This window comes from Somniosus microcephalus, chromosome 4 (assembly GCF_052327205.1).
Source record: "Somniosus microcephalus isolate GS21.2 chromosome 4, FLI_Smic_1.0, whole genome shotgun sequence".
In the NCBI taxonomy this organism is placed as follows: domain Eukaryota; kingdom Metazoa; phylum Chordata; class Chondrichthyes; order Squaliformes; family Somniosidae; genus Somniosus; species Somniosus microcephalus.
In genome coordinates, this window is record NC_140990.1 from 194,994,410 (window position 1) to 195,008,082 (window position 13,673).

Below are 13,673 nucleotides of genomic sequence, written 5' to 3' on the forward strand. Positions count from 1 at the left end.
AGACGTAGCTTCTCGCCTACGCCTTCATGTGCACAATCCCAGGGTGTGAGTCATGCAGCATTTTCAGCACCTCCTCTCTTGCGGCGGCAGGAACCACCACACGGCTTCCCCAGAGCATGCAGTTCTTGTGTGCAGACATTTCATGGCGCCTCTGAACGAAGGGCTTGAAATGCTCCTCCTGGACCTCGGAGGGCCAGCCATGCAGTAGCCAGCGTAGCACCCATGATAAGACTGGATCTTTCTGTGTGAGGCTGCCAATCCACTGGGCATGGAGTGGGGCCTCCGGAACCTCCTCCAGTAGCAGCACCTCCAGGGGTGGTGGCGTCTCAGCCATTGGCCGGTTCAAAGGCAAGCGACTCAGAGCATCAGCATTAGCCAGCATCTTCCCAGGCCTGTAGGAAAGTTCATAACTGTAGGCCCCCAACATCAGACTCCACCAAAGCATTCGCGGTGATATGATCTGGGGCATGGGCTTGGAGTGATGCAGGAGCCCCAAGAGTGGCTTGTGGTCTGTGTAGATGATGAACTGTCTCCCTAACAGGTACTGGCTGAACTTCTTTACCCCAAATATGATGGCTAGGGCCTCCTTGTCAATCTGGGCGTAATTACGTTCTGTTGTTGAGACTGTTCTTGAGGCAAAACTGATAGGCGCTTCCCGGCCATCTGGCTCTATGTGACCCAACAGAGCTCCCAGCCCGTATGGTGAGGCATCACACACCAACACCAATGGCTTGTTTTCATCATAGTGTGCCAGAACCTTATCTGCTTGTAGCAGTTCCTTTGCCTGTCTGTAGGCTGTTTCATGAGCTGAGGTCCAGTTTCACACTGTTGCTTGGTCTAACAGCCTGTGCAGTGGCTCTAAGATTGTGGCTTTGCCCTTGAGAAAACAACTGTAGAAGTTTAACAGTCCGAGGAATGCCTGCAGTTCGGTCTTGTTCTTGGGGGTGGGAGCGCTCCTGATAGCCTCCACCTTCTCCGTAGTCGGATGCACGCCGTCTTTGTCCACTCGGAATCCCAAGAACTCCACCCCATTGGCAGCGAACACACATTTCTCCTTCTGAAGGCGTAGTCCTACCTCAGCCAGCCGGCGTAGTACTTCCTGCAGCCGCTCATCATGGGCTTTCTGTGTCTTGCCTGTAATCAGTATGTCATCCAAGTAAGGCAGAACTCCCGGAACACCAGCCAACAGGGTGTCCATGAACCTCTGAAAGATTGCCACAGCCGTAGACACCCCAAACTGCAGCCTTGTGGCTCGGAAAAGTCCTCTGTGGGTGTTGATTGTCAACAGCTCGGCTGACTCTTCATCCAGGACCAGTTGCTGGTATGCTTGCTTGAGATCCAGCTTGGTGAACAGAGTGCCTCCAGCCAGTGTTGAAAACAGCTCTGTAACTGTTGGTAAGGGATACACATCTGGTAACACAGCAGTATTAACCGTACATCTGTAATCTCCACAGATTCGCAGGCCCCCATCCTTCTTTGCAATGGGCACGATAGGGGTGGCCCAACGGGAGTTCTTCACTGGCAAGAGAACCCCTTGGTTCACCAGCTTATCCAGGGCCTCATCCACCTTCTTGCGCAACGCAAAAGGAACTGGTCGCGTCTTGAAGAACTTAGGTGCTACCACTGGGTCCACTTCGATTGAGACTGGCGGTCCCCGACAGGCCCCGAACGCACCAAAAACTTCTTCATAGTTCTCCAAAATAGGCATGATGGGCTGTCGCTGTACCATGTGTACTCCTGTCACTTCAATACCGAGGGGCTCAAACCAATCTCTGCCCAGCAGGCTTGTGCCCTGCCCTGCCACCACATAAAGTGGAAGTGTGTCCTTGACTGCCTGATACTTAACTTCCACATGAATCATACCCAGCACCTGGAGTTGAGCTTGGGACCACTGCCGTAGCACGCCACTGACCTGAGCCATCGCCTATTGTAAGTCGCTTCACTTATCAACGAACACGTTGAGCCTGAATCCACCTCCATGCAGAGTGGTGCCCCATTCATGATCACATTTGCCGTGTATCCCCACCGTCCGTGGGGTAGCTGCTCAGCTTCCGTGGTATACACTGTGTACTCATCGTTGTCCCCCAGTGTCAGGGTGTGTGTCTGCGATGCTTGTGTTGACTCTGCTGCAGTAGCCTGAGCTTTTTTCATGCAGACACGAGCTATGTGTCCTCTTTTCTTACAGAAATGACATACCGCTGACACAAATTTGCATGTAGTGGAACCATGGAGAGCCCCACAGTGGAAACATTTTCTTCCTGTCTCTTTAGTTGCCTCCATGTCTCTCGCAGCAGCAGCTGCGTGTGTGGTCTTGTGCACCTCCTCGGCGGCCTGAGATGGTGCTGCCTCTGTACGGAGCATACGTGTGTTCATCGATGCAGCCTCTGCTGCTAAAGCCTTCTCCTCAGCCAGTCGAAATGTCAGGGCCTTCTCCGCTAACAGCTGTCTCTGCAATGCCGAGTCCAGCACTCCACACACAATCCGATCACGGAGCATATTGTCTAACTGGTCACCAAAATTACAATGTAACGAGTGTTTCCTCAACTCAGCAATGTAACTTGAAATAGATTGTCCAGGCTGTTGTTTACAATTGTGAAAATGGAAACGCTGCACAATCTCTGAGGGTTTTGGGTTAAAATGTTTCTGCAGCTTCTGAATCAAATCAGCATAATCCACCTCACTAGGTTTACGAGTAGCCACCAATGAACGCAGGACGGAGTAAGTAGCAGCTCTGCATACACTTAGCAAAACACTGAGCGCTTCTTCTCTTCTTTGTCAATATTATTGGCCTCAAAGAAACACCCCAGTCTTTCTGCGTATTCCTCCCATGAACTGTCCTTATCCCCAGAGAACTCTTCAATACGTCCCAAGGTCATCATAGTTTTAATGTGCACTGTCCCTTTAAGATCCATGGACTTTTTTCTTTAAAAAAATTTTTTTTTTTTCTCCTCCGGCCAGAGTTACGGTAGCTACACTCACGGTAGTTGCCTGGCCCGCACAATACTCTGTCCGCCATCTACGTCACAGCTAGCCAACTATCAAAATGCCGTTGATGTTGCTAGCTGAGTGGCCCGCTCGTCGCAATTTCCAATATCACGGCTGTAGGTTCGCATGTCTATATCCGTCCTTCTAGAGAGTTCAACAGCCGCCTCGTCATCAGTGTTGCATCTTGACCGAACAGTAATGAATAGAGGAGACGGAATGTACCTTTTACTATTTACTGAGTAAATGGGTGGACATTACAGCACATTGTCTGCATGGCAGAACCCGAAACTGAAAGTGAAAGACAAAGTAAAACCGAGCCCCCCAGCACCCCCTTCAGGTAACACCCGGGAACTGGGACAAACTTAATAGAAGCAAAACTCAAAACACAACAGTCCTCCTTAGAACAGAGAAGGTTGAGAGGAGATTTGATAGAGGAGTTCAAAATCATGAGGGGTCTAGACAGAATAGATAGAGATAGACTGTTCCCATTGGCGGAAGAGTCAAGAAGCAGAGGTGATTGGCAAAAGAACCAAAGGCAACATGAGGAAAACTTTTTCACGCAGTGAGTGGTTAGGATCTGGAATGCGCTGCCTGAAAGGGTGGTGGAGGCAGACACAATCGTGGCTTTCAAAAGGGAATTGGATAAGTACCTGAAGGAGAAAAAATTGCAGGGCTACGGGGAAAGGGTGAGGGAGTGAGACTAGCTGAACTGCTCTTGCAGAGATCCGGCACAGGCTCGATGGGCCAAATGGCCTCCATCTGTGCTATAACCATTCTATGACTCTGTGATTCTAAGAACACAATAGGGACAGTGGGAGGGAAAATGTCCCCTTAGCACCTCCCATTAACGCCAGCATATGGCGCTAATGGGGTGCTAGAGCAGTATAGCCGGGGCGAGGCAAATTCAGCGCTGCATGTCAAATCCTGCCTCACCCTGTAGTGCCGCCGGTAAGAGGTATTACCGGGAATGTCAATGCCAGGTGGATCGTGATGTCAGTGAGTGCACAATGCTCAGTGACCACCCGATCTGCTAAATCGATTCTCACCACTTACCTTAGCGCCTGGAATAAACAGCAACAGGGAGAGCTGGCGTGAAGCACCAGGAAGCCGGCTCCAGGGGCATTGTTTGAAGGGATCATCAGTAAACACTCACAGCTGTCAGGTTAGTGCAGTTTCAGTGGTTTCTTGTGAATTTCACATACTTGAACAATTTCATTCAGTAATTTCAAGGTTCTTTTGTATCAGGAGTCTTGTGGCAACTAAAATTAGCTGCATTTATTCTTCAATGAATCAAACTGCTACACTTGGTAACATTAATGGGAGCTGTACTGGCATGCCACCTCTCCCACCAGGCCAGCATAGGGAGAATAGGCATTGAGAAAGATGGATACATGTGCACAGAGAAATGAGGAGGGCCATTAGGGCTCTCACCAGGGGGCCTTAACCTCCAAGGGTATTCTGAGAGCACTTCTTCTACCTTCAATTAAACAAGAAGCAATGTCTTAGAAGGCTTCACTTCACCAAGGAGGTGGTCACAGAACTCCGCCACCTCCTGCAAGCAGACCTCCAGCCCCATACCAGGGTGACCACGGCTCTCAGTGGCAGTCAAGGTCACTGTGGCCCTCAATTTCTTCACCAGTGGATCCTTCCCATCTGCAACAGGAGACATAGCTAACATCTCACAGTTTGCCATCCATTGCTGCATCCGGGAGGACACTGAGGCTCTCCACAGCAGGAGCTAGGACTACATTAGCTTCCCGACCACCAGAGAGAAGCAGCACAAGCGTGCATGTAGCTTTGCCAGGATAGTGGGCTTCCCCATGGTGCAGGATGCCATCGACTGCACCCACATGGCTTTGCGGGCACCGCATAACAATCCTGAAATCTTCCATAACCGCAAAGGCTACCATTCACTTAAAGTGCAGTTGGTGCGCGACCACAGACAGCGAATCCTCAATGTGAATGCCCGCTATCCTGGCAGCAGCCATGATGCCTTCATCCTGCACCAGACCAGTGTGCCAGCACTCTTCCAGCTACCACATCAAGCTCGAGGGTGGCTGCTCGGAGACAAGGGCTATCCGCTCTCCACCTGGCTCATGACTCCCCTCCGCAACCCCAACACTTGTGCCCAATGCTCATATAATGAGAGCCATGCTGCCACCAGGACCATTGGCTTATTGAAGCAATGATTCCGCTACCTTGACCGTTCGGGAGGAGCCATCCAGTACTCACCAGAGCGGGTGTCCCATTTTGTGGTGGTCTGCTGCATGCTCCACAACTTGGCCATCATGAAGGCGCAGCCCTTGCCAGCAGGGATTGCCAGACCACCTCAGGAGGAGGACAAGACAGAGTAGGGTGAGGAGGAGGATGAGGAGGAAGAGAAAGAGGAGGTGGAGGAACAGGAGGGAGGTGGCAGCGAGACAATCGACCTTCTGTACGGGTTGTCCGTGACCGACTCATCAGACTCTGATTCACATGAATGAAACCCCAGATCCCTGTAGTTCACCACATCCCCATTATACAATCCCTGTCTCATGGCGTATCACAGCGTCCTCCTTGGCACAAAGGTGAAATGAGAGAGACCATAAAATATTCCAAAGACCATTAATAAATTTATCTATAAACATGTCACATGAATTCTAATAACTAATGACCCTTGTGCCTGCCATAGTTGAATAGCTGTCATTGTGTGTAAGGTGTGAGACGTGGGTGTGAGTGTTGCTAGGTAGAGATTGTTGGTGGTTGAGTGCTGGGGCTGTGGTGCTTTGGGCAGTGTGTGAAGATTATGGTACAGATGGTGGTATGTAGCATTTGTTGAAGCCTTCACTCACCTTGACCACCCGAGTGAGGTCATTAAATTTCTTCCTGCACAGTGTGTGGATCCTGGGGCCCACAGTGCTGCCCGAGACCTGCTGCACTACCTCCCTCCACATGGTGCGGAAGACTTGTGGCGAGGGCCTCCTGCCACTTGCCGGGTAGAGCACCGCCCTCCGTCTCTCCACAGCAAAAACCAATGCCTCCAATGCTTCATTGGAGAATCTGCAGGCTCTCTCCCTGGGGCGTGGGCCTGCCATGAGCACACCTAGTTCAGCCCTCTGGCTCCTTCTCCTTGTTCTGCTTCTGCTTGCTGAGACAGCTGCATAGCCAGCAATGCTGATGTTCTGCTGCAACAATGAACATCCCCTTTAAGTTGTGAAAAAAGCCTGTGACAATGATGAGTTGTGATTAGACTGCACCCGATATTGGTCCACCCTTTAAGGGTAACGCCAATGAGCTTGGGTTTTAAGACTTGATTTAGGACTCCAATCATTTTATTGAGCATTGAGGACGAAATTTGCATGCCGTCTAAAGCATTTGCTCCTGGTGCTAATTCGACAACTTTTCTACTGACACCGCCCATTCCTTGGCTATAAAGAACTTCTAGCCCTAAACGTTCAATAATCTCACCCTCCATTAGTTTAACCATTGACTCCACACTCCCACTGTACTTGGGCTGTATTGATTATTGCTGCACTGCAGAACAGGAGATGTTTGGTGAGGATTTCTCCACTCTAATGCTGAGTCATTGAATCACAACTGCGAATTTAAGGAGTAAACATTCCTAATTTTTTTAATCTAAAATCATTAAAATCTTTTGTTTACAGATGATTCTAAAACTTGAGGAATATACAAAGTGTCTCATTAATCCCCTGTACTAAACAGATAAATATTAATATTTTAATACAGGTGTAAAGCAAGTCAAAAGAATCATCGCTCGAGGAGTCTTCAAACGTAAGTATAAACTGGGACTTTGTGTCAGATAATTGCTTTCTTGATCATGATTATCAACATGTAAGGGGTGGTGTGTGTGGTCAGCTTTGCCTCTGACTCGTGAGTGGTTCGAATCACTCCCACTCCCTTGGTTCTAGACCTTGGACTTATTTGGGGGTTGTAATGAAATTGCAGCAGACAACTGAGTTTGTGAAAAGAACTTGGATTTTATTTGAGACAAGAAAATATACACAACACAATAATCTTATCACTCTAAAAGGGGGGGACACTTCGGAATATACGAGGGAGAATAACAATAGGCAAAATACTTCACCCCTCCCAATCCACTACACTAACTAAATTAGACTCCAGAGGACCAGGGATAATGCTCACCAAAAGACTTCTTTTGACAGTTGTAGAGGTTTGCGATTTTGGGGTTCTCTAGGTGTGGCGGTTGGGGCCTGCCGTACCCCGACGCGGTAGAAGACTTCACCTGCATTGCTGTTTCTGTCTCTGCATGTCCGCTGATGCGGTCGGGTGCGTATTGGATCTATCGGGTAAGTACCCAATTTCTTTTGGTCAGAAATAGGGTCCAGAGTCTTTTCATCAAAATCTTACCTGGGGTTTGTTTGTAGAGTGGAAACAAATTTGCGAATCTTCGGTTTCTTCCAGGTTGGTTTCTTGTCGGTCGCGGTGGCCCAATATTACCTAGTTGCTGGTAATATTTTTGGTTGGTTTTGTTTCTTGGGGCCTTTGGTTGCCGCAAGGCGTTCGATGATGTCTTCTCCTGGCTCGGATACTCTTGTGACTTGACGTAGATTTTGAAGTTCCTTTCTTCTTCTCTCCGAACCGAACTCCTTGACCGAGCGAACTGATTCCTCTCTCTTTTCCTTCCATTCTCAACTGAAAAAGCAGGCCCCAATTATACCGTTTGAGACCTTGCTTATCTGCCCGCCAAATCTTCTCTGGCCCATTGTCATTTTTGGCGGGCTCGTTAACATTAATAGTTTTCAAATTCTTTAACGGGTTTCGAGCTGGTCCTATCTATCTTAATTGATTTAAGTTGGTGTGAACTAGTTTCGGGATGGTCCATCGAAACCTAAATTGGCTTTAAATGACTGTTTAATCTTTGGTCTGATTAGTAAGTTTTGTCTTTTCCTGCTGGGGTCAGGGCCCCTTTTGTTGGTCAGTGACATGTTCTGCATTATCCATACTTTGGATGGCTCTGTAATTTTGGGTGGGAACTGCTCTTCCGTAGGCCTATTGTCATTATGTAAAATGACTGAGACAGCCCAGAACATTCCCAGACAGTTTGGCTCATGCCAACACTCAAACTGCTTGTTTTACAGAGGCCCAACCCAATCCCTTTGTCGCAGCCGTTCGCAGGCCCGGACATGCCTTTTTTAAAAATAACCAAAATCCTGTGGTTTTGACTTTAAGCCCCTTTTAGGCCCAATATTCTTTAAACAGTCCAAAAATCTCTTCTTTGGGGTCATCTTCTTGGTTTGGGGGAACCTGCGAATCTTACAACAACAATAAAACATTGAACTCCAATTGAACTCAGTCCATCTGAAAATGCGATTTCTGTTGATTCTGTTCACTACAGGAACACAATGACGATTCAAGAGCCCGACACTAACCATGAATGAAACTTCTGAAAGGCCGAGCTTGGTGTGAACACAAGAAGACCTCATTCAGATTAAAGAAGATGTGATCAATTGTACTTTACTTGTTCATATATTAGGGGGGACCTGGGGTTCCTGACTACATTTTACTTCAACTGGGAGATTCTATAATTTGTCAATGTCTGTCCTTTGCTGTGTATTGTGTCATCTTGTGTTCTGTGGATCAATTTCAAAATATAAAGAGAATATTTCCTGATGTTCTTCCAAATGTTGTTTCTCACTTCACTGATCAGATGGGAGTTCAGACAGACACAGCGCTCAAACCAGCCCGTCATACACTTGTGACAAGTTTCCTCAGTCTACTGGCAGCTGCTGGTGAACTGGGGATTTCGCTACTGAAGCTGGGTTTTGGGAGGTGGGCAAGTCACAGTGTATCAATGCTTTTTCTTCACCAAAGTGCAGCTTTCAAACCCTGGGTCACCTCGTACTCAATTCTATTGGTTAGCACTTGACAAAGTGATGTGTTAAAGTGGAGCCATAGTCTGTGGACAGAAGAGAACAATGAATATTCTTGAAAGTATGACTCCTGACCTTGGACACAGTTCAGTGCAGGAACATGGTCAGTCTCCTGATTAAATGGGGAACAATTTAAGGCTGGAGGAATCATGTGTTAGAGACAAGAAAACATAAGGGGGGAAAAATTTGGTTGTTTTGTGCCTCGCGTTAGTGCCCTAAGATGGCGCTAATGGGGCGCAAAGCAACTAGTGTCCGGGCGCGGCAATGTTTGCGCCGCTCACGAAATTGGCCAGACATTTTGCAGTGGTGTTAAACACTAATGCCACAATCTCCTGCGCCCACAAATCATGACGTCAGTCAAGCGTGCAACGCCCTGGTAACACCCTGGACTGGATATTCAGTGGCGCCCCCTGTCTCACCACCTGCCACTAGCGACGACAGGTTGAGGGGAGCATTTTGCAGTCAGGTAGGGACTGGGGGAGCGCTATTTAAAGGCGACCACTTCCTGCCATTTTTGTCAGCGACATTTTTGCACCATGCATCCTGAGAGAGAGAGGGAGACTTCTAGAGAGATTCTACGCTGTGTGAAGGAGTTTTGGGTACTGAGCAGCACTTTGCAGGTTCATTTTGATTTGACCTTCCTTGCATCGATTTAGAAGAGACCATGGGGGCTGCACTCTGAGCTTTTTCCCTGGGCCTCTCCATTGTTCTTTCCAGTAGAATTGATGTACAGGTCTCTCCAGGCCGAGATTCAAGGCTGCAATGAGCAGGGTGTGGATGGAGAGCAAGGTCGACACTCCCCTTTAAGAACTGGCCAGCGCCAGCGTGACTGTGTTCTATTGCTGACGGACATCACATGAGCTTCCCCAGCGCTCCGAGGTAGCGCCTCGCTCCTCAGCGTTAGCACCTTCAGAGAGGTGTATACCGCCTAATTTAGTGCTCCAATCACCTCCAGGGGCGATAGAAGCCAAGTTTGTAGTCAGAGGCAATAATTAGCGCCAGGCGCTAAACTTTGAGCCCGGCCGATAATTGCGCCCAAAATGGGACGATACCAAATTTTTCCCCCAAGGAATATAAATAAAATGCCTGAGACTCCTGCGCTAAATATCTACACCGATAGGGACATTATAGAGCAGCGTTGGCTGTGCAGATGTAAAAGCCTGGAGCTTCTCTTCATTAGCTCTTTATTCTGTCGGCTCCAAGCAGCAGATATAAAAGAAAGAACTTGCATTGCTATAGCACCTTTCAAGACCTCAAGATGGCCCAAAGCGCTTCACAGCCAATGAAGTACTTTTAAAGTGTAGTCACTGTTGTACCGTGGGAAACGCGGCAGCTAATCTGCTCACAGCAAGGTCCCACAAACAGCAATGTGATAATGACCAGATAATCTGTTTTAGTGATGAAGGAGACAATGCCACTGCTATTTGAAAGCTTGCAGAACAACTTGACTGTGGAGCTGTAGATGTCTGAGGTTCTCTTCCATCTCTTCTATGAGGGCAGTAGTTTCAATGATAATTGTTGCCTCTGTTTTGCACTTGCTAAATTGTACTGCTAACGTACATTATATTTTGTTGTAATTTGGGCTCTCTTCTCTTGAGAGCTAATTTTTAAATGGTCTTTTTCTTCTTCTTTCATATGGTAGTAGCAAAGCAATTCAAATGTCAATATCTAAGTCAGATATCCAGGCCAAAGCTTCCAGTGTAACAGCGTGGGTATCTTGTAGGCTGCCTGTGAATTTCCTCTGAGGGCAGTGCTCAATGATGTGCTCCAGGGTCTGATTAGGAGCTCCACAGTTGCATGATGGGGATGCTTTAATCTTCCATCTATGGAGAAGGTGGTAGCATCTACCATGACCAGTTCTGAGGCAGTTGATGGTTGTCCACTGTTTGCAAGGAAGATTTGATCCTTCAGGTTGTATTGTGGGGTCCTCCATAAGGAATCTGTTCCGTATGTCGCAGTTCTTCCAAGTACTTCGCCATCGGTCATCATGCTGAGGGGAGATGGATGAAGAGCTTTGACGATGGCCCAAAATGGGACTTCTCGATTTGAGACAGGTTGGTGGTAGGTTGTTCAAGTCAGCTTGGATTGGCGTGTCTTTGCTGGTGTAGCGGTTGTATTCTCTGGAGACTGCATATTCACGGTGTAGGTGTGGTGGTGCGATGTTTGCAAGCACGGGCAGCTGAGGTGTTGGTGATCTTATTGTTGGTAGCCAATACAGTTCATGCTTCATTTGTTTACTGCTAGACAGGTGCTCTTCTGAGTTGGGAGTTGAGACATACTTTATGAATTTGAACTAGTCAGACACTGGCGCAAGTTTAATTCACTTAGCAATTCACTGGAGCAATGAATTCAGCAACTGCTGCTGTTGCCATGTCCCAGTCATGTGTGCTGGTGAGCTGACTGAAAACCTGTAAGAGTCAGCCAAGGCTCAGTAGCACTCTCGCCTCTGAGTCAGAAAGTTGTGAGTTCAAGATGTACTCCAGAGACTCGAGCACATAATCTCAGCTGTCACTCCAGTGCAGTACTGAGTGAGTGCTGCCCTATCGGAGACGCCGTCTTTTGGATGAGATGCTAAACGAGGTAGACATGGCAGATGCTTGGCATTAAAATGGAAAGAGATAAAGAGAAATGAGATAGAATCAATAAGAAATCTTGGTCAAGGTTTGTCAATTTTTGAAATATAAGCCTGTAGTGTATGTACCCGTCTACCTTTAAGGAAACTATTGTATGTAACCGTTCACCTTTAAGAGAACTACTTTAGGTGTGGCACTACTTGTTTGGCTTCTGTATACTGTAATACCGACAGTGACCACACCAGTATATAAGTGTTGTGGCAGGATTGCTGGGGCAGATTCGCCCTGACCTTCGAATAGTAAAGACCTGTTTGTTTGTTACTCCTGAAGTCTGTGTCGTTATTAACAGTACAACCCACAGACTTTACAGTGGCGACGAGTCCGATCGTACCCTGCGGCAAGACTACCAAAGCAACTAAAGAGCGTCGAAGAGAGGCAACCGCCCTCGTCGTTATGCTGGGAGAAAACACGAGGCTGCAGCAATAGAAAGGAAGAAGACTTAGCAACAAAAGCTTCCAGCAGCAACAGGCACTGACTACCCTTCTACCACGGTGCGGAGTGAGCCGATCAGCAGGAAACAAGGCGGCCGCGGAGACTGTGAGTAGGGGAAAGTGTAACGAAATCCGGAGGATAAGGGCTGTGCACTCGACCACGGTCGAGGGGGAGCAGAGCTGGTCAGGAAGGCGGGTCCAACGGCGTCGTGAGATAGCCAGACCGCGATCGGCGGGAAAAGCCGGGCAGCGACCGAAGCCACGAAGCGCTGAGACCGGGAGCAGGCGCGGGAAGAGAGAAACTCAGCCGCAGCCGGGGAGGGAAGCACCAGACTGCATGAGGGCTGGGAGGCGAATGGGAGCCGGGCGTGTGGGAGAGGCAGAGCCGACCAAAGGAGGCTGCGCGAGAGCCAGTCCAGCGGCTGAACTGTTCTCCACCAACGGGGTACCCAGAGCCGGTGGAACCGAACGTGCGGGAGAGAGAGACAGAGCCGAGCAAGGGGAGAGAGACTGCGCGAGAGCCAGTCCAGCGGCTGAACTGTTCTCCGTGAACGGGGTACCCAGCGCCGGTAGAGCCGTGCGAGCGGGAGAGAAAGACAGAGCCGAGTAAGGGGAGCTGTGCGGAAGCCAGCCCAGCGGCTGAACCTGTCCGCTGTGGGGAAAGCGTACCCCTCCCACCAGGGAAGAAACGCGGGAAGCCGCCATTAGGCGGAGAAGACGACAGACGCGGGAGACCGCCATTGAAGGGGCGGGGAGAGAAGGAAAGAGCGGGAAACCGCCATTTTCGCGGGAAAAACCGCCATCTTAGAAATAAATAAATAATAAATAAGAATTTAAAGAAATACTTGTGCTGCTCCCAAGGAAAGGAAGATGCCTAAGCAAGGGAATATTAACGATTTTAATTCTGAGATAGAAGACTGAGCCACGTACATGGAATGCATCGAGATCTATTGTGAAGCCAACAAAATAGAGGAAGACGACAAAGCGATAACATTGCTAAACTCGATGGGCGCAAAGACATACGGGCTCTTGAAGCATCTACTAGCACCAGCTAAACCGGCGGATCAGACTTTCGAAGGGATTGTGGCTGTTCTGAAGGACCACTTGAACCCCACACCGTTGATGTTGGCTGAACTATTCAAATTCTATGCAAGAACGCAACGGAAAGACGAAAGCAACGCGGAATATTTGGTCGAACTGCGTAGGCTAGCGAAATGCTGCCAGTTCGGAGGGAATCTGACAGAGGCACTGCGAGACAAGTTCGTATGTGGATTGTCCAAAGAAGGGACGCAAAAGCGACTACTGGAAGAGAACGACCTCACACTAGACAGGGCTGTTCTTATAGCTGCATCGCACGAAGCCGCAGCGAAAGGAATGGCTGAAATGCAGCTGAAGGCGGCGGCACTCGGGGTGGACCAAATTACCTCGAATACAACAAAATGCTATCGTTGTGGGAAGACAACGCACGACCAGAATCAATGCTGGTTTAAGAACCAAGAATGTAGGAAATGTGGCAAACTGGGTCACATCGCAAAGGTATGCCGGTCAGGGAAGAAGACCAACAACCAAAGGAAGCCACCACAAGAAAAGTACAGCAAGGTACACAAGGTGGCTGAGAAGAGTTCAGACGAACAGAATTCAGACTCAGACCCAAACAACCAGGAGCTGGGTAGTCTGAGAATTCACAATGTGGGGAGGGAAGCTGATCTACAAACTATCTGGGTCATGCTAAG